A 22,684-nucleotide genomic window follows, 5' to 3' on the forward strand; every position below is an offset into this window, starting at 1 on the left:
AACATCAGGCTCTTTCCATTCTCCTCACACCAGAGGGTAAACCTCCAGTCTTATGCTGAGGTTTTAGCCCCAACTTTACCCTCACTTTCAAATATTTATGCTATTGTCATTTCTTGGGTTTTTAGGAATTCCGATGTGCAATTAGGAATGATCCTTCCTTGGCTTTCCCCCACTGCTTGATTAGGATTTAGCATACTTGCACCTTACAAATCAATTCCCATTGTACATTCCATATTTCAAAGAAACTATTCTTAATCTTGTTTGTTTCGTGATTTTTATCTTTTTGAGTTATGTTTTTACTGTTATTTTCTATTTTGGAAAGGAACAAATGTAAATATGCATGGATAATGTAACCATATAAACTGGAAGTTTGAGCATTATATTTTTATTTCAATAGAACTATAGAGCTACAGAATTTTATACCTATAATATTTGTGAAACTTTTTAAATTACCACTGTTGAGCCCTCAGCTTCCATAGAACAGAATATACAATTAATAAATTAACAGAATTCATTATATTTATATATATAAATATATATATAGTTCCTTAATTTCCTTTTTTTCCCTGTTAAACTCATATGTTTGTCACTTTGCTCTGTTTTCTGACATCTGACATCTGAGATGTCAGTACAGAGCCTGATGTGGGTCTCGAACTCACAAACTGTGAGATCATGACTGAACCGAAGTCAGACACTTAACCGAATGAGCCACCCAGGAGCCCCAAGAGGAAAGAAATATTTAAAAGAAACATTTAAGAAGTTTGTGTGATGTCCTTACACCGGTCAGAATAGTTAAAATCAACAACACAAGAAACAACAGGTGTTGGCGAGAATGTGGAGAAAGGGAAACCCTCTTGCATTGTTGGTGGGAATGCAAACTGGTGTGGTCACTCAGGAAAACAATAGAGAGGTTCCTCAAAAGTTAAAAATAGAATTATCTTATGATCTAGCAATTGCACTATTAGGTATTTACCCAAAGAATATTAAAATACTAATTCAAAGAGATGCATGCATCCCGATGCTTATAGCAGCATTATCTACGATAGCCAAATTATGGAAACAGAAACAGCCCAACTAATGTCCACTAGTTGATGAATGGATAAGGAAGAGTTTGTATACATATACAAATACAGTATTTATATTTGACTATTACTCAGCCATCAAAAAGAATGAAATCTTGCCATTTACAATGACATGGATGGAGCTAGAGAGTATTATTCCAGACAAAATAAGTCTGTCAGAGAAAGATAAATACCATATTATTCCACTCATATGTGAAATTTAAGAAACAAATGAAAAAAGGGAGGAAAAAGAGAGAGAGAGAGGCAAACCAAGAAACAGACTCTTATCTATAGAGAACAAACTGATGGTTACCAGAGGGGAAGTGGGTTAAATAGATGATGGAGATTAAGGAGTGCACTTGCTGTGATGATGATATAATCTTCACAGGCACTGGGTGACTTATTTAATTGTTGAATCACTATATTGTACACCTGCAGCTAATATTATACTGTATGTTAAATAACCGGAGGTTAAATAAAAACTTAAAAAATAGAAGTTTCTGTGATATAACATGCTTCCTCATTTCCAATGAAATTTACATTATCTACAGATACAGGTTGGATTTAATATTCTTAATAAAACAATGAGAGAGAATATATTCAGTGGTGGAAGATGTCATTTATATTCACAGTGAACACTTTTGAAAATTTTGTCAATTTACCCCCAATCTCTGTTTCCTCATATGTAAAATGAGGATGATACTTACTCCATGAATTGTTTAAAAGATTAGACATAAAAACTAAATAAATACTAGAGAAACACTAAGTTCTTCTAAGGCAGGTAGAGTCTCCAAACTTCTACCTGTTGTTAATGAGTACAAATTCCAAATTCAAAACCATATACAAATTTGGGACAGATTAAATTCACTACATATACTTCCTCTCATTTTGCCAAGAATCTAATTTTGGCAAGACACATTGGGTCTTAAGAATCCTCTTCTGTAACTACAGTCCATTTTCTAGGCATTCTTTTGCCAGGAATAAACAAAGGAAGATTCATTTTCAGAGTGCTTCATTAGTAAGCAGTGGACTAATGTTTAAATTTATTGTAACAAATTTCTGTGTCTGTAATATCTTGGATAGTGACTGACGACAGGACGCTCTACACAAATATTAACTGAATGAATGGATGAGGCAAAAATATTGCTAAAATTAAGCCGCTATTTTTTTCTAGTTTTGCCTTTAATTTACATTATCATTCTTCCCAAACTTATCTTTAAATATTTAGCTCATGTTAAGGCAGAGGTAGGCAAATGTTTATTTAAAGCATTAGATAATAAATATTTTAGACTTTGCAGGCCATATGGTTTCTGCTGAAGATACTGAACTCTTTTGTAAACAAAAGCAGCTATAGAAAGAACATAAACAACCGCGCATAGCAGTGTTCCAATAAAAATTTAGTTATAAACACTAAAATGTAAAGTTTATATAATCTTCACGTCACAAAACATTCCTTTTCTTTTGAAGTTTTTTCAATCATTTAATCATTCAAAAATTATTTTTAGCTTCAAAACTTGTCAAAAGCAGGAGTGGGCCAGATTTGTTAAACAGACTCGTTTGGTACCCCTTTATTATGGTGCGGTTCTCTGTTTAAAAGCATATGGAGAAAATTTGAGGGACAATTTCCTCTAATTGTCAGGGTAGCCATAGAGCAAATATAAGATATTTTTATTAGAAATTACAGTAAGGGGTGCCTGGGTGGCTCAGCCAGTTAAGAAACCAACCGGCTCAGGTCATGATCTCACAGTTTGTGGGTTTGAGGCCCTGTGTTGAGCTCTGTGCTGACAGCTCAGAGCCTGGAGCCTGTTTCAGATTCTGTCTCCTTCTCTCTGGCCCACCCCCCATTTGCTCTCTGTCTCTTTATCAAAAATGAATAAACATTAAAAAACCCTTTAAAAAAGAAATTACATTAAGATTGCTTTTCATGCTATTTTTAATAAGACCGGCATGGCAAACTTGGAATCCAGTTTGCTCAGGTATCATGGTTTCCATGTTGTGACAAGGATGTTTACCAATTTTACTCATCTTTCAAAATCCTCACTGGTTTCAGAAAACAAACAAATAAGCAATGATTATTTCCATTTTTTTACGCCTTTATCAAAACTTTAATCATCTTTAACTCCTCCCTTTCCTTGCATCTTCCTCCCATCCTTCAAAGCCAATCAATTCTTAAATCTTGTCAGCTTTTCTTTTCTTCAAGTCGTAAATATGTTCTTTTCTATCTCCATCCATTGCCTAGTTCAGGGCCTCATCAACAGTTATATTTTGTGAAATAAACATCTTATATACTCTATTTCTCTTCTGTCAATCACCTGTCTCCATAATCCTCTGAACTGTGAAGATGATACAAATAGGGACTCTCATTAGAAAAACTGCCACATGGTATTTTTTCCTTACAAGGACAGGCATAGGACATTTATCAAAATTACAAGACAAGTAGCTTAGAAATAAATACAAAGAAAATAGTTTTCAATGTCATGGGTCATGTCAGAAAACTGCATGGCTAGGTTGCATTTAACCTGAACCACTTACTCACTGAATTTGTAACTGAGCAATTGAAAAAGAGGCAGATCAAGATGGCAGGCAAAAAAATGACTAGCTTCAGGGATCAAAAGGAATCTCTCAATTATCTCTGTTTTTAGACTTAACTCCATGGGTGTCCCTACATAAAATTTTCCTGATGGATTCTGAATATCACATTAATATTCAGGCATCAAGACATAAATTTTGAAGTTTCTGCTCTTGTGATTTCTTGAACCTCACACAAATTTGTTAAGTCTTATTAAATGTAGATTAATGGAAAATAGCAACTTTTTTATGTCTCATTCTAGAAAACCACATTAAGGAGTAGAGGACACAACTGGCTGTCAGATGACTCTGACACAATGAATTTTAGAACAGTCCAAACATTGTCTGTGCCTAAGACACATTCTCCCAGGCATATAAAGTTAAACATTTAAGGCATTTGACCACATTATGAAGTTCTCTTGCCCCTAAATAATAGTTGGTTTGATATTTCCTCAGCAGGACTCTAACCTCAAGAATTCTCTACTTCCAGTCTTGAATCTCAACTCTAAACCTTCTAGACATTGTATTCATAGATTATCTTTTCTAAATTTATATAGTGGATTGTCTTTTGTTTTTCTACTTTGCCTCTGGAAAAAAATTCTGTCCTAGAGCCTGCCCAAATAATGAAATCTTCCCTACCTCTTTCGTGCCACTTCAAGCCCACACCTGCAATCCTTAACCATTCCCCAGAACTCCAGAGAAAGAGACATACCATTATAGATTTTGAAGTTTGTAGGAACCATGTGTTGGATTTCAATCACTATCCATTTTCTTGATAATTACCATGTGAAATGCCAAGAGGAAAAGCTGGAAACCAGGCTGACAATATTAATTTTTTTGATGGTATGAATAAGGTTGCAGAAGACTTATTTATCAAATTCCCAAATGACTCAACTCTAAGTGATCTAACATGAAAAGTGACAGAACTAATATTCAGAATAAAGAGTTGTCTTTGAATGATAGCTAAGGTGGTTATTTATTTCCTTGTTTGTATTGTATACTTTTTAGATGTATCATTTTTAATTAGAAAGAAATTTTTTAAAAATTTAAAGAGTATCAGAACAGATTGAACACTGGACTAAACACACCAAAAAATGATATCCAAAAAAATGTAAAAATTATTGCATATATATTTTATTTAAAAAAAATCAAAACAACAAACTTGTTATAAAAGTACAAAATGGTGGAGATGTATCTTGTCACCTATAATGGAAAGACATCAGCTATCAGTAAGTGAGGAAAAATTGATACCTTATAGGCAGTTCAGCTGACTTGAAAACAGAAAATTAATGATCATAACCTGATCATAGGATCCAAATAAAAGAAACAACTGTTAATGAAAGAAGATACTCAAATATTTTTATACTAATACATATTTGAATATGAATGTGAATGTAAATTAATATAAGTTTATTCATAATAAGAAATTCAAATTAAGGTTACGAAGACCAAAGAGTCTGATATCATAATATATCAGTAAAGGAATGGGGAAAACACTCATTTTTTAAATAAGTTTAAATTTGTGATACTTTTAGAGAGAACAGTTTGGCATCTACCAAATTTATAAATATACCCAGCTGTTTTGGTGAACTGTGCTGGTGTTCTAAATATTTGCTTCCCATCCCTATGGAGACAGACATATATATGCACACATTTACATCAAGTTTAAGATGAACTTTCACAGTGAACTCTAAGTAGAAGTGACATGCATTATTCTTAAGCAGTTTTAAGAACTATTGCATGGTTAACCATGTCCTCTTTTCCTTCTGTCAAAAATATAGTGTTTTGGAAAGGGATTGCTCCTTTAGCCTAGGTTCTAGAATGAGGATAATGTAGAAAAAAAATAAAGCTCACGTAATGAAGATGTAACATGAGTGAGAGAGAAACCTTTATTGTTCTAAGCTACTGTGAATTTGACATCAATTTGTTATTATAGAATTGGCTAATAACAGTTGTTCAAATTTTTATTCAGTGGTTCAAATTCTTGGAATTTATCCTTATTAGATTCATGAATATATAAAAGAGAGAGAGAGGAAGAGAGAGAAAGAGAGAGAAAGAGATAATTTGATCCTGTTATTATGCTTAACAACAAATGACTGGAGAGATTCCTGGGTGGCTCAGTCAGTTCAGTGTTCGACTTCAGCTCAGGTCATGATCTCACAGTTCGTGAGTTTGAGCCCCACATTGGGCTCTGTGCTAACAGCTCAGAGCCCGGAGCCTGCTTCAGATTCTGTGTCTCCCTCTCTTTCTGCCCCGCCCTGATTCATACTCTGTATCTCTCAAGAAAATAAATAAATAAGCATTAAAAAAAATGACTGGAAATAACCTAAATGTTCATTAGTAGAGAACTGGCTAAATAAAGTCTGATGCAATCACAAAAATACCATGAAGCTGCAGGAAAAAACAACAACAATAACAAAAAAAACCTAGTAGGCTTTTTGTATGATGTATTAACATGAACTGATTTCACACATATACTTACAGTTATGTAAATTAGTAGACAAAATATAGTTATGTGTTCATGCAGACTATCTCTGAAAAGTGGTATAAACTTGACTCTGTTTAGGAAAACTGGATGGCAGGTGAATAAGTTTGAAAAGGTGATTGTTCTTACTGGATGCTCCATTGTACATTTTTAATTTTGAGTGTTTCTGAATATATATAATGTATTCAAAAGAAAAATAAAATTGCAAATAGAAAAAAAAAGTTTCAGTGTTTGAATAGATCATATCTGGATTTTGGAGTTCTGATCTTTCCAATTATTCTATGCTATAATCAACCCTGCCTTTGTTTAACAATATTAACTTTCAGTCCCAGCTACTAAATAACCCTAACCATTTGTTATGTCTGAGTACAATTCCAGAGAGTTATGCAGTTTTGTTTTACTAATGTAGCTCTCGTGGATGTTTTCCCCTTCTCTGAATTGTGGTAAAGACGGTGCCCTGTCTAGAACTACTGAACTGGTGCACCCATTTTGCAGCTACTATGAGTATTGGTTGGTAATGACTTGCATCTTCACCGTTTTCTGGAAAATTGTCTTTGGCCAACAGGAGCCATCTTACCCTGGGATGCATGGGAGGTTATGGCACCCTTCCCAGAGGAGGTTTACACCCAGAGGTGACTGATACAAAAGCAAAACAGACAGACTGGCTGACAAAAAATGCTCAGCTCAGTTCTCATGGATCAGTTTGAAACAACTTTGTGTTTTCGTTTATGGTCCAGAGATTCCCATGGAACGAGGAGCTAAGGTAGCTTATTTATTTAGTTTCTCACCCCCCACCCCCTGCCCTATCCTGATTTCTTTACTTCCTCACCAGTTTCTTCTGATAGCTTTTGCTGGGAGAGACTATAGGATACTACTTAACAACATAACAAGAAATACACTTTGTGTATGTAGGTGAATGCATGGGTGTGTGTACACGTGCAGAGGGGAACCAGCATTATTGAGAAGGTCAGTGATGCCTATCCTTTGTTGGTAGACCTTACAGAAGAGCTGGCTATTAGTATTTAGCAGTAATGAAAACGGTAGAATCTTGGAGTAGCAGAGGCCAGGTAACAGCATTTAACTCTCAAAAGCTGGGTCATCATGGCAGCCAGGAAGACCTGACTTACACAGATTTATTAAAAACAGGCAATATAACATACGTTATAGGAGTAAGACAGATGCCCAGTCAACAGGGCAATATTTGATATATAATCAAAAGACATTAAGACTGGATGGACAGTCATAATCCCTTACTCATTTTCCAGATCTGATTCACAACTTATACTCAAAATCCATTAATTGAGAGAGGGACCAGTTTCCCATGAGAAAGGACCTTAAAACATTATAGAACAAAAATTTAGTAGTAAGTCTCCCAGTCTTTTTGTAAATAATCTATGCCATTTACTTGAGTCATATACTAAAAACAACGTAATGTCCAGCTATTTTGAAGACCTCTTCAAGTGATCTATTTCATACTGAATGAGTGTGGTAGTTTATGTTTTTTGAGGAATTGATTTGTTTCATCTAAGTTGTCAAATTTATGTCTGTGGAGTTTATTGTAGTATTCTTTATTTTTATTTGATGTCTGCAGGGCTTATAATAATATCCCCTATTTCATTCCCAATTGAATTCCCAATTTCTGTCTTTTTTCTCTTTTCCTTTATCAGTTTCCCTAGAGACTTGTCAATTTTCTTTATTGATCTGTTCAAAGAACCAGATCTTTGCTTATTGATTTTTTCTACACTATTTTCTGCTTTCAATTTCATTTGTTTCTGTCTTATTTTTATTATTTCCTTTTTTACTCATATCTGGGAGTTTATTTTGCTCTTCTTTTCTATGACCTTCAGATGGAACCTAGGTTATTCATTTAAAATAATTCCTCTTTACTTTTTAAAAATATTTTTTGATGTTTATTTATGTTTGATAGAGACAGAGAAAGAGAGAGAGAGAGAGAGTGTGTGTGCAAGTGGCGGAGGGGCAGAGAAGGAGATAACAGAATTTGAGGCAGGCTCCATGCTCTGAGCTCTCAGCACAGATCCCGACATGGGGCTTGAACCCATGAATTGCAAGATCATGACCTGAGCCAAAGTCAGAGGCTCAACCAACTGAGACACCCAGGAACCCCAAAATCTTTCCTCTTTCTTAATGTGTGTATTACATAATGCTATCAATTTCTTTCTCAGCACTATTTTAGTTGTGTCCTATAAATTTTGCATGTTGTATTTTCATTTTTACACAGTTCAACGTACTATTTTGGTTTTTCTCAAGACTTTTTCTTTGACCCATGACTTATTTAAAAGTATTATTTAGGTGCACCTGGGTGGTTCAGGTTGGGTTGGGTGTCCAGCTCTTCATCTCAGCTCAGCTCAGTTCTTGATCTCCGGGTCAAGACCTGTATAGGGCCTAGTGCTGGGCATAAGCCTATTTAAGAATAAAATAAAAAACTAAAAGTATATTAATTAGTTGCCAGATATTTGGAAATTTTCCTGTTACCTTTCTGTTATTGATTGTTACCTAGATTCCATCGTCATCAGAGAATGCATCTATAAGACTTCAATACTTTTACATTATTTGAGGTTTCTTTTCTGAGTCAGGATAAGGTTGGGTCTTGGTACATGATTTATTAGCAACTGAAAATAATACATGTTGTAATGATATTGAATGGAGTATTCCATAAATTTCAATTAGATCCTGTTGATAGATGCCATTGTTGATTTCTACATCTTTACTGATTTTCTAATTATTTCATCAATTGTTGAGAGAGGGATGTTAGATCTCCAACTATAGTTGTGGATTTGCTTATTTTTTCTTTCAGGTTTATCAGTTTTGCTTCATATATTTTGTAGCTTTTTTGTTTAGTAGAGACATATTTAAGATTGTTATAAATTCTTTTATCATTATATAGTATCTTACTCTGCCTGTCTTACTTTTGATATGAAGCCTACTTTGTTTGCTAATAATGTAGCTTTCCTTTTTATTGGTTTTCCATTCCTTTACTTTTAAACTGCCTATATTGTTATATTTGAATGGAGTTTTTAATAGAAAGCAAATGGTTGGGTCATGTTAAATCCACTGTGCCAATCTTTGTTCTTAATTGGTGTATTTAGACCCTTTATGGTCCTACCATTTTATATTTTGTGTTTTCTGTTTGTGTTTTTGTTGTCCTGTTTCCTTTTTACTATCTTCCTGTGAGTTACATATATATGGAAAGAGAGGGAGAGAGTGGAGTAGGGGCAAAGAGAAAGTGAGAGAGAGAATCCTAAGCAGGCTCCAATCTCAGCACAGAGCCCAACATGAGGCTGGATCCCATGATCATGAGATCATGACCTACGCTAAAATCAAGAGTTGGACACTTAACTGAGTAAGCCACCCAGGCACCTCACTAAATATTATAAAATTTAATTTTGATTTGTCAATAATGTTTTTTCAGAATAACTCTTTTTTATAGGTTTTTTAATACTTGCTCTAGCTATTATGTTTTATATACATAACTTGCCGTAGTTTATTAGTGTCACTTTTGCCAATTCTACTGAAATATTAGGAAGTTTATCTCCCTTTATGTCCTTTTATCTCCCTCATTTGTAATATCTTGTCTTAAATATTTCTTCTATATTCATTTAGAACCACATTAGTTTATAAGTTTTGCTTCAATCATCAACTATAATTTAGAAAACTCAAGAGCAGAGGACAGCCGATTGTATCCATGCATATTTTTGCTTTCTGTGTTCTTTATTCCTAATGCTTAAAAGTTCCTTCTTCTATTCTTTCCATTTTGTTTAGAAAATTTCCTTAGGTCATTCTGTTAGTGTAGGTCTATTGGTGACAGATTCTGTTTTCTTTTATGTAAGAGATTATCCCTTTATTCCAGATGGACATTTTCACTCGATTTAGAATTATAAGATTATATTTCTTCTGACACCTCTGGCCTCTGTGGCATTTGATGAGAAATCCGATGTCACTAGAATTGGTTTTCCCTTTTAAGTATGGTGTTGTTTCTCTGTGGTGTTGTTTTTACCTTGTTTTTAGTGTTAGGAAGGTTAATATGATATATTTTGGTGTGAATATCTTTGAAATTATTCTATTTGATTGTTCAGGTCTCAAATCTATAGCTTTACATCTCTTGTCAAATTTGATATGTTTCTGCATTATTTTTCTGAATACTTTTTCAGCCCCATTTTTTTCTCCTCTCCTCAGACCTCTAATAGCATAAATGTTAGATTATTTATTATGTTTCCACAGGTCACTGAGGGTCAGATTGTTTATTAGTTTGTTTGTTTGTTTCCCAGCCTATTTTTTCTCTGTTCAGATTAATTTATACTGTTCTAAATTCTGGTTTACTGATTCTTTCCACTGTCCCTTCATCTTAATATTGAGCCCTTTTACTGAGTATTTTGTGCTTTTTTTGTCTTTTTTTACTCCTAAACTTCCACTTTATTCTTCTTTATTTTAATCAATGTCTTTTTTAAGACTCTATATTTCTTTGCTGATATTTTCTGTTTTTTATTTGTTTCAAGCATGTTCATAATTCCCTGATATGAAATATTTGGCTGATATGAAATATTTGTCACTTAATTTTAACATCTCTGTTATCCTCATGTTGGCATGTACTGATTATCTTTTCTCATTCAATCTGAGACTTTTCTGTCTCTTGTTATGATTTTTTATTAAAATGTGGAAATTTGATTGAAATTGTTAAATGATAAGACTCTAGTCCTATAATTTATAAGACTGTGGATAGTATTAATTTTATGTTATAAGACTCTAATCTTACTTTATCTTTCTATTTCACTGGATTTCTCTGACACTGATCTAGGGCCTGCCTCTTTACAGTCAGGTGGAGGTAAAAGTCCAGGTACCCTACTCTGTCTCCATTGCTACCTAAGATAGGAGGGACCTCATTAGTGCTGGATAGTATGGAAATTCCATCCACCCATGTTCTTTTTACTAACACCACAGTGTAAAATGGCCTCATTACTGCTTGGTTGTAGTGAAAGTCTTGACTCTCCACTAGGTTTCTTCTGATTCTACCTTCCCCCCAACCCAAGGAATGGGAAGAGCATCTCATTACAGTTGCCTCAGGTGGAAGTTTAGGCACACGGTGTGGTCTCCTCTAACAATGAGGTGGGGGGCTGGCCTTATCCCCACTGGTTTAGGTCATGAAAGTTCCAGGTCCCTACTTGACCTTCTCTGATATGACCCTACTTGGGTTCTGGGGATACCTCATTACAGTCAACATTTGCTCGCAGAGGTAATGGTGGGACTACAGTCTTCTGTGCTGTTTGGATAGAGTAGAGCAGTTATTGTCAAAGAGTTTTCCATTTTGTTAGTCTGCCTTATTCCTGGTTCTTTGGCTAGAGAGAAGTCTTTTGTTGTTGTTGTTGTTGTTGTTGTTGTTGTTGTTGTTATCTGTATCCATTGGTGGTTGAGTCGCCAGCTTCTCCAGCTTCAAGTCTGGAAGATATGGACAAAAAAGAAAACCTGAGGAACTCACTACTATATTGTCCTTTGTATGCTGAAGTCAACTGGTTGGCCTTATTTTGTTTGTTTGTTTTACTCTTCAGAGTCTCTTATATATGTTTTACATATAATGCCCAGAGTTTTTAGTTGTACTTAGTTGGAAGAATAGGAAAAATTATATACATTCAATTTTCCTGGAAGCAGAAGTCTTTAGACTTAAAAAAATAAATCTTCACTGTTTTAGGATTTATGTTTCCCCTATTCAATCAAAACCAAATTTCATATTGTATTTCCCTCTAGAAACAGAAATTTTCTCACTCCTTCCTATTCCCAGAGGTTTAAAAATAAATCCTCTAGCCTTTTCTATTCCTCAAACTGATATTTCCCTATTCTGACTTTAATAAATGCTTTCATCAAGTAGCAGTTGATCAGATGGTTGTGTGACCTGATAGGGTGACACAGAACCTCTTTTCAAACTGACAGAATATTCAAAGCCTTTACTCTTTCCACCAGTAAAGCTGCTTTGTAAATGCCAGATTCTTTTAAAATTGTATTGCTTGCCAGTGCATGTATTATTCATCGGACTGAGATATCCCACACTGTCAGGGGGGAAATTGCAAGAAATCTATCTTTGAGCTTCTCTTTGATGCTGTGAGAAGATTCAGAATGAGTGGACTGGAAGATGATTGTATTTTTCCTTTACCTTCTGGTTAAACTGACAATATCTGCCTCATGCCTTATATTACCATATGACTTGTCACTGAGGAGGATGACCCTAAGAGCTTGAGTCACCAAAAAAATAAAGAAAAACCAGCTGTGTGATCTGCCACTGAGGAGATACTAATGGTGACAAATGGCCACATACGTGTCTTTAATTCTGCACATGATGCTTTCTGAATGGGGCAACGACTTATTTTGTAAAGTAGCAACAGCAGCAGAAGCTGAAAGGCATCTAAATATATTCTTCCCAGTACACAATTTATGAGGCCAGATCTTATTAGACTTATACAAAGGTAAGGCTAGAAAGGACTTCAGAGGTCACTGGATCATTACCCTTTCCCCCTCGTGCCGCACTATAAGGGAGGAAACCAGACAGCTTCAGTGACTTCCCCACCTAACTAGTGGCAAAACTAAGACTCCAACCTAGACAACCAATTTTCATCCAATATTCTTTTATACATACCATGTGGTCACCAATTATGACTTTTAAGATGCTGGTTAGTTATTCTGGATTAGAGCAGAAAATTATCAATGTACCTACCATAGAAGTGCCATCTATGTGAACTTTGGGAACTGATTCCCATAAGAATCAGGATTTCAATGACTAAGTCATTCAAAAACACCATGATGATGCAGAAAATGAGCTATGATTCATCCAATGGGTAGACTCTTCCCTGTGATGATCTATTCCCAAGATTTCTTTATGGTCAGCTGAAAAGTGAGCTGAAACTGGACCCTCTGAGGTCGCTATAAATCAGAGTGTAGCACCAGTTTACTTGTCTTCCAAAGTAGGTCCTAGTTGAGCAATAGTTGCAGGACTCCTTTCTGATTCCATTTTGGAGAGTGACTTCCAGCTGACCTATACCCTCCTGAAAGCTTAAATTGGATGTGGTTTCCAACTTCCTTTGCTATCCTAAATTACAGAGCTCTTCTGCACAGCTGGTTCAAAAGTTGTAGATTCTATACAGAGTTGTAAGAGTACCAGTGATTTATAAAATAGCTGTTTATACGTTTAAGTATAACCTACATAGATATGAAGGTTCCAATATGAGTTTGTACAACCTAGAAATGTTTTATAAAATATATTTGACATTAAAAGTCACTTCAGATTAATGTTTCTGTTATCATTCACTGTGAGGAAAAAAAAGAGAGAGGAATTAGGTATTTTTCTAATAACCATATTTTTCAGAACCCCAAATCAGGGCACATATTAAGGAAATATAATAAGAAATGAAACTTGAACTCTCAAAAGATCCAGATATTATGATTTTCAGAGACAATCATAAGCAGGATCTCATAGTAAAAGCCATTCTTTCTCAAAGTTCTTAATTATGGGAATGACTGGAACTAATCTCTTTAATTTTTACCTTAGTACTTTTTGAATCTTGCATTTCTGTTAGATCTTAGTTTTTGCAAATACATGAAAATCATTCAAATCGAATAGCACATAAAAAGTAATAAATAAATATTGATTAATAAGTAAGGAAAGGAGGAGTTCATGTAGTGGATAATAAAGGGTCCAAGAGGGGTTTTAACATAAGAGTTTTGCAAGACATTTCTCCCTGGGTCTCTTGCTTCTGCACATTTTCTGAGCATTTTTTGCACATTAATAGCTTTGTTCCTATCTTTTTGAGGGTGTTTGTATGGCTAACAGCCTTGGAAGATAGAGAAAGCATCTTCTTCCTTCAGGGCAGAGGAAAGATTTGTTTGCTCTTCAGGATAATAAAGATAAGGTTTCCTTCTAGGGTAAAGATTGGTCAGGTTTACTAACAGATCTTTTGGAAAACTGGGATTTCCTTAACTGGGGATTCCTCAGATGTGTAGTTATCCTGTACACAGCATCCACTTGGACAATGTCCCATGGAACCTGGGAGATGTGGGTGGGCAAGGGAAACTGGCGAGAACAATGTAGTAAATGTAAGAAATCTCTTTGTCCCTGACCCAGGGGTCTTATGTTTTCTGATAGTATCTATGAAACTATGGCTAACAACTTCACAGATTCAAAGACTAAAATTTCAAGGGCACCTGAGTGGCTCAGTCGGTTGTGTCTGACTTTGGTTCGGGTCATGATCTTGTGGTTTGTGAGTATGAGTCCCCATAGGGCTCTGCACTGACAGCTCAGAGCCTGGAACCTTCTTCAGATTCTTTGTCTCCCTCTCTCTCTGCCCCTTCCCTGCTCACACACTGTCTCTCACTCTCTTTCTATCTCAAAAATAAACATTTAAAACATTAAATTTCAGACCTTCCATAGTTCTTGACAAAAAGTAACATTATAAATGTTCAAATGCTACACTTTCACCCTTCTTAGCTATGACATCTACCTTAGTGATTGAAACTGAGTGGGCCTAATAAAGAATCCCATGGAAGACCGTAACTAGCCAAAGAAACAAGATTAAATATTATGCGGGTGGCTCATCTCCTAGTCAATTATGGTAATATATTTTAACTGAAGGCACCTTATCACATTTCACATTCTTGTCAAAGTAATACATAAATATGCAAATGCCACTGTTGGTGGTCTTGAATGGTAATGAGAGGGGCATTACCCAGCTAAATGCTGCCATGGGCACAACAGTTATATCCTCTGCTTTGCTAAATCCTGGGTGTTCTTGCAGTGGGTTACAGCACCCATCGACATTTCCTGTTCAGGACTATAATTTTATGTTGCCATGATGACTCTTTTACCCTGATTGTTAAACTTTTCTAAATATGGTTAGTAAGACATATAAAAGCATGGTGGCTTACAAGTTAAAACACTGAATCTGAATTCTAGAAAACGGAATCCTACATTGTTATCTCTGGCATCAGGCCATTTGGACACGTACTTCCCTGTTCCATAAAATATTGGAGATGTGAGTGTAAGGGTGAGTGCGGGAGAACAGCTGAATATAGATATGTAACTGAAATGAATAAACTACCTGGCAAGTCAGAGGAAATATTTGAACGGTGCTGTCAAAATGTACTTAACACTAGTCACATATGGCTGTTGAGTACTTGAAAGGTGGCTACTCCAAAACGTGATATGATATGGGCACCTGGGTGGCTCAGTCGGATAAGCGTCCAACTTCGGCTCAGGTCATGATCTCACGGTTCGTGGGTTCGAGCCCCGCATCGGGCTCTGTGCTAACAGCTAGCTCAGAGCCTGGAGCCTGCTTCGGATTCTGTGTCTCCCTCTCTTTCTGACCCTCCCCTGCTCACGCTGTCTCTCTCTCTCTCTCTCTCTCTCAGAAATAAATAAAACATTAAAAAAAAAACATACACACAAAATTTTGAAGACTAAATGTAAAACAAAATGTAAGTACTCATCAATACATTTTAGACTGATTACATTGTTGAGATATTAATATTGTAGGTACACTGGATTAAATAAAAACTATTGAAATTAATTTTATTTTTAAACGTTTTTTCCCAAGGTGACCAGAAAATTTTTACATTCTGTATGTAATTTTTTTTTTCTATTCTATTCTATCACTATTGAACAGAGCTATTCCAGACTGTTCTTTGTCATCATCTACCTTAGTAACAAGAACTAAGTGGCCTATACGGAATTTTAGGGCTGACCCAATAGTTATAAACTAAATGGTGTCAACTGTTATACACTAAATGAAAGAATTAAATCACTTGAAGGCTTTTAAATAGACCACAAGTTTCTTGAGGGCAAAGGTCATATATTGTCATAACCTTTACTTTTCCCTACTGACATGATTAGGCTCTCACTTAGCTCAATAATTTTTGCCAGTTGAATGAGTAATAAGAAAATCCAGGGGGAAAAAAACCTGCAAGTGCAGTGGTTCAATATATGAAGAGACTGTGCATATTAATTCTGAACAGGATGCCTGTATATCGCTTCTCTTAGCAGTCATTTATACTCTTCATCTAAGAAGGCAGACTTCCTGTACAATTTATCTTCTAATAAGTCTCACCACCTCTCTAGAGATATGGCCTGCAATGCTTGTTTTTCTTATGCATTATCTTCTTCTTTCAGAACATACAGAGCAGTCATGGGGGTTAATTAAAGTGGGACTCACTTGTGCACAGATGAGTAAGTTAGTGGATACGTAAGCCATAGAATTTTCAAATTATCTTAAGATCATGGCCTTGTAAAAGCACTCAATATTTTGTGTGTATAGAGACATAGAACATCCTAATAGAGAGGACAAAGCCTCTCAAAGAATCTCTTTGATGTCCTTGCTCTGTCTCCATACATTACTTCATTTGCTGGTAAGGAGTGATACAGTGAAAACGAAGCAATATTCCTAAAATTTAAGGTCCGTGTCCATTAGCACCCCTACATGTTGCAGCAGAAACTAATGGCTGGCATGTGAAAGGTAGACAGGGATGAAAGGACCAGTGGTAGGCTAACACATAATAAACATATTTGGTGTGTTTTTTTTTAGGTGCAGTGAATATTGATGCTGGTAGACGAAGGGCGATTGCCACACATCACTTTTAAATAATAGTTTCGTGTATTTATTGTGCTAGGAAATCTATATTATAAATTAGAGAAATTTTGGAGGGGAGATGTTATTCTTGTTTTATAATTAAAAATAAACTAAGTCTGAGAGAGATTAAGCTACCTCCTTAGGGACGTATTAATACTTGTCAGTGAAAGAGTCAGAATTTGAACCCATCTAGTCTAACTGCAAAACCCCATGCTCTTTCTAGTTAACCAATGCAACCTCCTCTCTGATGTAACAATGAAATCATTATGATAATGATAGAGGAAAAACACAAAGAGCATTGGGTATTATCCTTATCATCTTCCTATTTCTTGCCTTCCTCCATCTTTCCTTTCTCTTGCTCTCTTTCAGGCCGTTTTCCTGTTTGTCTCCCTCTCTCTTCCCCTTCCCACCACTCTCTGCACTTTCTTACTCTCCTTTCCCTTCTCCTTCCCTCCCTAGCAACTCTCCTTTTCTTAGTTCCTCTCCGTTTTCATTTTCCTCTTTTCCACTTTTGGAGACCTCAGCTTCAGTCCTGCCAGTACTGGTCCTCAGAGGACCCTGCTGTCTGGCTACTGGAAAAATGCAAATGGCGATTGTAATAACTGAAGAGGCAACTATAACCCCAAATTTCTTCAGAGACGTGAAGGCTTTTCCACTGAATCCCATGAATATTCTACCAGCTTTGAGCCCTAGAATGTTACAGCTTGGAGCTTCCCTAGCCTGATAGCCCCATTGCATACCAAATGGAACTTCAGCCAAAGACAGTGACTACCCAAAGGCGATCAAAATTAGTGGTGAAGAATCCTGGAGTTCTCATTTTCGTTTCTAGGAAGCTGTATGGAAAATTCAATAGGAATGTGAAAATGCAAACCTACTGACTAGCACCGAGTGAGGCCTGGAAAGGTGAAGTTCATTTTCTCACCACGTAAAGTTGTTGAGAAGATAAATGACATAATGCCAGTAAAATTGCTCAGAGCTCTTACAGACAGAAGCTTGATTTAAATGTGAGACAGTACTTATTGTCTGAATATTAAAGAACCACCTTTCACAGCCTCAAGCCAAGCCTGAAGAAAAGAATTGGGAATTGTTGGACTACACATCATTTTACGCCATTGAACTCAGATGATAAGAAGACCTCTCTTTATATATAATAAATGAGTATTGAATGGATGCCAAGCAGATGTCAGTTTTACCATTGTTTCTGCTCAATAGGAAAGCTCTTCTAGGTAAGTATAGAAGGTAGTGCCTGGACCCTTATAGACGCGGTAGATATATTTCAGTCTTGCCCTTCCTCTCATTGATTCCCCAGCTGCCCCTAAAAGAAAGTTTATTGCTGCAATCTAATCTGACTCACAGCTAGGCTCATCCTTTTATTCCAAAGTATACTTCAGTTGAAAGAGGTCTCTTGTTTTAGAGGAAAGGTGCTGGAGTAAGAGACAGAGCTGGATCCCGTACATGGTTGTCACCCTAACTAGCCAAGTGATTTGTACAAACCGTAGAACCATTTGCTTCCCTACTTTCTCATCTGTAAAATGCAGCAAATATTGGCATCGATCTCCAGAAATAAATATTAACAGAGATAATGTACATGAAGTTGTGTGCTCAGATTTTGGCACGCTGTGAGGCCCCGTAAATATTAGCTCTTATTATTGTTTTTGTTTAGATAAAAGTTTGTCTTAAGGTGTTAGGATTTACACTGTCAATATTTCTGCCTTTTGAAAAGCAGCTTCAGAAAATTGTGTTTATCACTCAACAGATCACAGCTCTGTGAACTGGAATTGTGTTTCAAAAGAACAGATTGATGCCTCACACACAGATGTCTTTCCCCATTCCCAAACCAACAGGGTAAAATGTTTTACAGACTGGATGCTTGGCACAGAGCAGAATTCTGAAATAAAACTCCTATTGTTTTTCTTCTCTTCTCTTCTCTTCTCTTCTCTTCTCTTCTCTTCTCTTCTCTTCCCCTTCCCTCCCTTCCTTTCCCTTCCCTTCCTTCCCTTTTCTCCTTTCCCTTCCCCTCCTCCTCCTTCTTCTTTCTTCTTTTCTTCTTCTTCTTCTTCTTCTTCTTCTTCTTCTTCTTCTTCTTCTTCTTCTTCTTCTTCTTTCTCCTTCTCCTTCTCCTTCTTCTTTCTTTCTTTCTTTCTTTCTTTCTTTCTTTCTTTCTTTCTTTCTTTCTTTCAAGGGAATTCCAGCCTTATTTATTTTCTTCCATGGGAGGGAAAAAAAAGGAGCACATCTGTTTGCAATAGTGAATTGAAAGGTCTAAAAATAAATATGTTTTAAAGAAAAGAAACAAAACTTTGTTGGCACTCTAAATCCAATCGACACAGGGAAATGTTTGTGTTAGAGAGGTTTGGCTTCTTTTAAAAAAGAAAAAAAGAGCAAATAATGTAGAATTATACAGTTCTAGTTAAGTGGTTTACCACATAAAAATGTGTTATTTTTACTCATCTGGTAAATAGTTTGAACCATGACATCATGTCTTAACATTTATATTTCAATTCTGAATCTACCCGGCATCTGTCCTTTGTTTTGAGAAAAGATTGGTGAGATATAAAAATTACTTCTTTGCTCTCATAATCAAAAATTAGAAAGTAAAAACCAAAGTGCAGGTAAGATATTTGTAGTTTGTGTTGGCTCTGCTCTTAGGAAATTCCATTGCCAGCTGTGGTGAAAAGTGCTTTATTTGGTTACATATTTTGGATTGTGTCTTCCCCTTTTTTTTCACTTCACATCAAAAATAAAAATCATCCATTGTAAAATAGGCTTAGAAATACTGCTGTGACCATCTCACAGAGAAGGGGACAATCCTGCCAAATGAGTTACATGGCAGTTGTCTCTTGGGAAGCCCAGATAAACTAAGATTAGGGAGGAACAGTGGCAGGGGAGTGATTAGGGTTGACAAGTAAAAGGGAGCGTAGAGGAACTGAAATAGAAAACAGATGGAGTAGATAAATATGGAAGGGCTGCTGGGGTATCTTGAAAGACAAACATTGGTTGCTCAGAAGAAATTGAGCTAGAAAATGCTAGAAAATGAGTTACTGACAGGAATTTGTTCAGGCAAAGAGAAGGAGCCCAGGAAAGAGAGAGCTGGGTTAAGAAGGATTTCTGTAGGTAAGGGGACAGGCTTGCTAGCTACAATCCCTTCTAAAAACAAAACAAAACAAAACAAAAAAACTGGAAACAAACAAACAAACAAACAATGACACAGAAACAATAGCCAAGTGTCTGGCTTGCTTGGTGAACCCAAGAAGTAAAATACACTGTTTTATTTGGATCAAAGGTATATACTTAAATGTCATTTTCATATCCTTAGTTAATTAAATTGTATTCACACTGGAGACAGTGTTTTTAGGAAAGTAATCTGCAGCAGCATGAAATGCTGGGAAGATAATTATGAATACTGAGCCCATGTGTAGTGGATCAAGCTAAATTAGGCTTTATAGTTTCATTTTACCTATCTAGAAATGGGTAAATGCATTACATACAACACATCACATACATAAGTATGCTTAAGTGTCTGGGAATACAAAGCCCTTGTTTTGTAATAAGGTATATTAGGCTGTCCCTGAAGTAATCTTATAAATAACTCTAGGCATTGCCTAATATTCCAAGCTTTCTACCTTCTCCCCCAATCAAAATTCACTGGGTTACACTCATTTGAGCTTGCAAGAGGATATACAAGATATTTTAAAATGCTATTTCCAGTGGGTTAGTGTGCTGAAGGCCATGGGGATGATCATGCATACTTTAATAGTCCTTTGGAAATCCAAAACTCCCCTAGAATGGTAGCACAACTTGAAATATATCTTCTGTTAGTTTTTAGTTTTTGATACTGTGATTTGGACATCAAAAATTTCAGTTCAAATAATCACTCAAAGAGCTATCCATATTTACTATCTCCACTTTCCCCCTGCTATGCACTCTATCTCTCTCAAATCAGCTAGCTCACTCCTTCAAACTGGCCTTTTGAAGGTCACCTGTTTTCAAATTTTCATTTCTCATCTTACTTGTCAACTTATCAACATTTGCCACAGTTTTGACATTAAAAAAAAAAAACCTCTTTGATTCTGTAAATCACTCTCCATGATTTTCTTCTACCCCTTTGATTCCTTCTTCTCACTATCTTTGGGTGGGGGTGAGGAATCTTCCTTATAACATAAGTATTTGAATTCTTCAAAACTCTCTATTACCATCTTTTTCGTCTGTCTCTACATTTCCTCCCTGAATGAGCACCAGCCACAGCCATGACTTCATTTATGATACAAAGTTACCTCTTCAACCCAGATCCCTTTCTGAGTCTCTAGCATATATATCCAACTATCAACATTTGTACTTTAATTAAACGATCTAATGATATTCTTAGAATTCCCATCTTAGTAAGCGACACCGGCATTTATCTGCTTGCTCACTCAGAAACCAGGATGCCAGCTTTGCAACCCTCTTCTTCTCCATACACTCTTTCATCAAGGCCTGTTAAGAATCTTCCAGTATAAGTTGTGAATCTGTCAATTTTTTCCTCTATATCTGCTGCTGCCTCCCTAACCCGAACTACCTACATCTCTCATCCTGGTTTCCTTCAAGAGTTTTTTAAATGATGTACCTTCACCTGTTATTTGTTGTTCTTGTTATTTCCAACCTATTCTCCAAATAGTTATTTAAGAACTATTTTTTTTTTTTAAAGACAGATCTAATCTTATCACTCTGCCTCTTAAAACTCTTCTCTATCTCCCCCTGGCTCTCAGATTACAGGTCTATTGGACTTAATATAAAACTAACACTCCTTATTAAGGTCCTAAGGCCCTGCGTGATCTCTTCCTAGTTTACCTTGAAGGCCTCATATCCTGATAATCTCTGACTTTCTCACCAGTGCTTCATCCTTGGGGACCAATGTTTTTGTTGCTTGACTCTCCAAATTCTTGCCTTAAGACAGAGACTCACATTTAACCCTCTGCTTTCATCAATTGACCATGACATGATGAATTCCTCCTCATTCTTTAGAGTTAATTTTTAAATATAGTATCCTCAGGGAAACTGCACTGTTTACTCATACCAATTTTAAGCTAACTTGTTTTACTTTTTCAGTATATCTAAGTAGTTTGCTTCATTGCTTTTATAACAATTATATTGAAATAATTTATTGTGCAATAATGTGTTTACTTTCTGTGTCCCTACTGAAATCCGTACTAAGAGTTGGATCTGAGCTTTTCTTATTCACCACCATCTCCCCAGGTCTATATTTTTCTATATCTCTCCTGCATCTTTAAAACTATATTTTCACTACTACATCTGGAATCATGGCTTTTTGCAGAAGGTCACAATAGATGGCTTTTAAATTAATAAATAAATGTATAAATGAATGCATGAATGAGTAAAATTATCTTCATGATGCCTAAAAAATGATAGGTTAGGAGTTACAAAGCACAACAGTCTTTAACTTATTCATGGGTGTGAATAAGAATGTGATGGAATCATATTGATTGTATTGTTTGTTTGATTACCTGTAAGGGGGAAAAAAAAAGATTTTGAGCATCAACTAAATTAGTACTCTTCTACATCACTATCAAGAAACCAGCACAATCTTTGGAAAGCAGTTGGCATTGGGTATTAAGAAAAATGCAAAAAATTACCCTCACTTTTTCTCAGGAATCCTACTTATAAGCTTCCTTTCAACAATGAAATTCATAGAATTTTATTTCATAAAATTAAAATTTGGAAAGAATCCAAATGTCCAAAAATAAGGCACTGGTTAAAAAGATTGTGAAAAAAAAAAAAGATTGTGGCACATTTATTCAATGGCATAAAATGAAAAATGAATACTTAAATACATACTCATATATGTATACACACACACACACACACACAAGTACTATGGCTACAACTTTTGAAAATATGCACATGAAAAAAAGTCAAACATATTCACACAAAGGATTAGGGTTGGTTGATTAAAA

General features: G+C 35.7%; 1 long non-coding RNA gene across 1 annotated transcript in view; it reads left to right on the forward strand.

Moving 5' to 3' along the window:
• The first annotated feature begins 17,217 nt into the window (after window positions 1-17,217).
• Window positions 17,218-22,684, forward strand: part of LOC120239109 — a 55,051-nt gene continuing 49,584 nt past the window's right edge. Inside the window, exon 1 of the long non-coding RNA XR_005530368.1 lies at window positions 17,218-17,959. This is a non-coding gene — a long non-coding RNA (uncharacterized LOC120239109). The remainder of the gene's footprint in view (window positions 17,960-22,684) is intronic.

This window comes from Hyaena hyaena, unplaced genomic scaffold (genome assembly GCF_003009895.1).
Source record: "Hyaena hyaena isolate Hyena2069 unplaced genomic scaffold, ASM300989v1 scaffold_225, whole genome shotgun sequence".
Classification (NCBI taxonomy): Eukaryota; Metazoa; Chordata; class Mammalia; order Carnivora; family Hyaenidae; genus Hyaena; species Hyaena hyaena.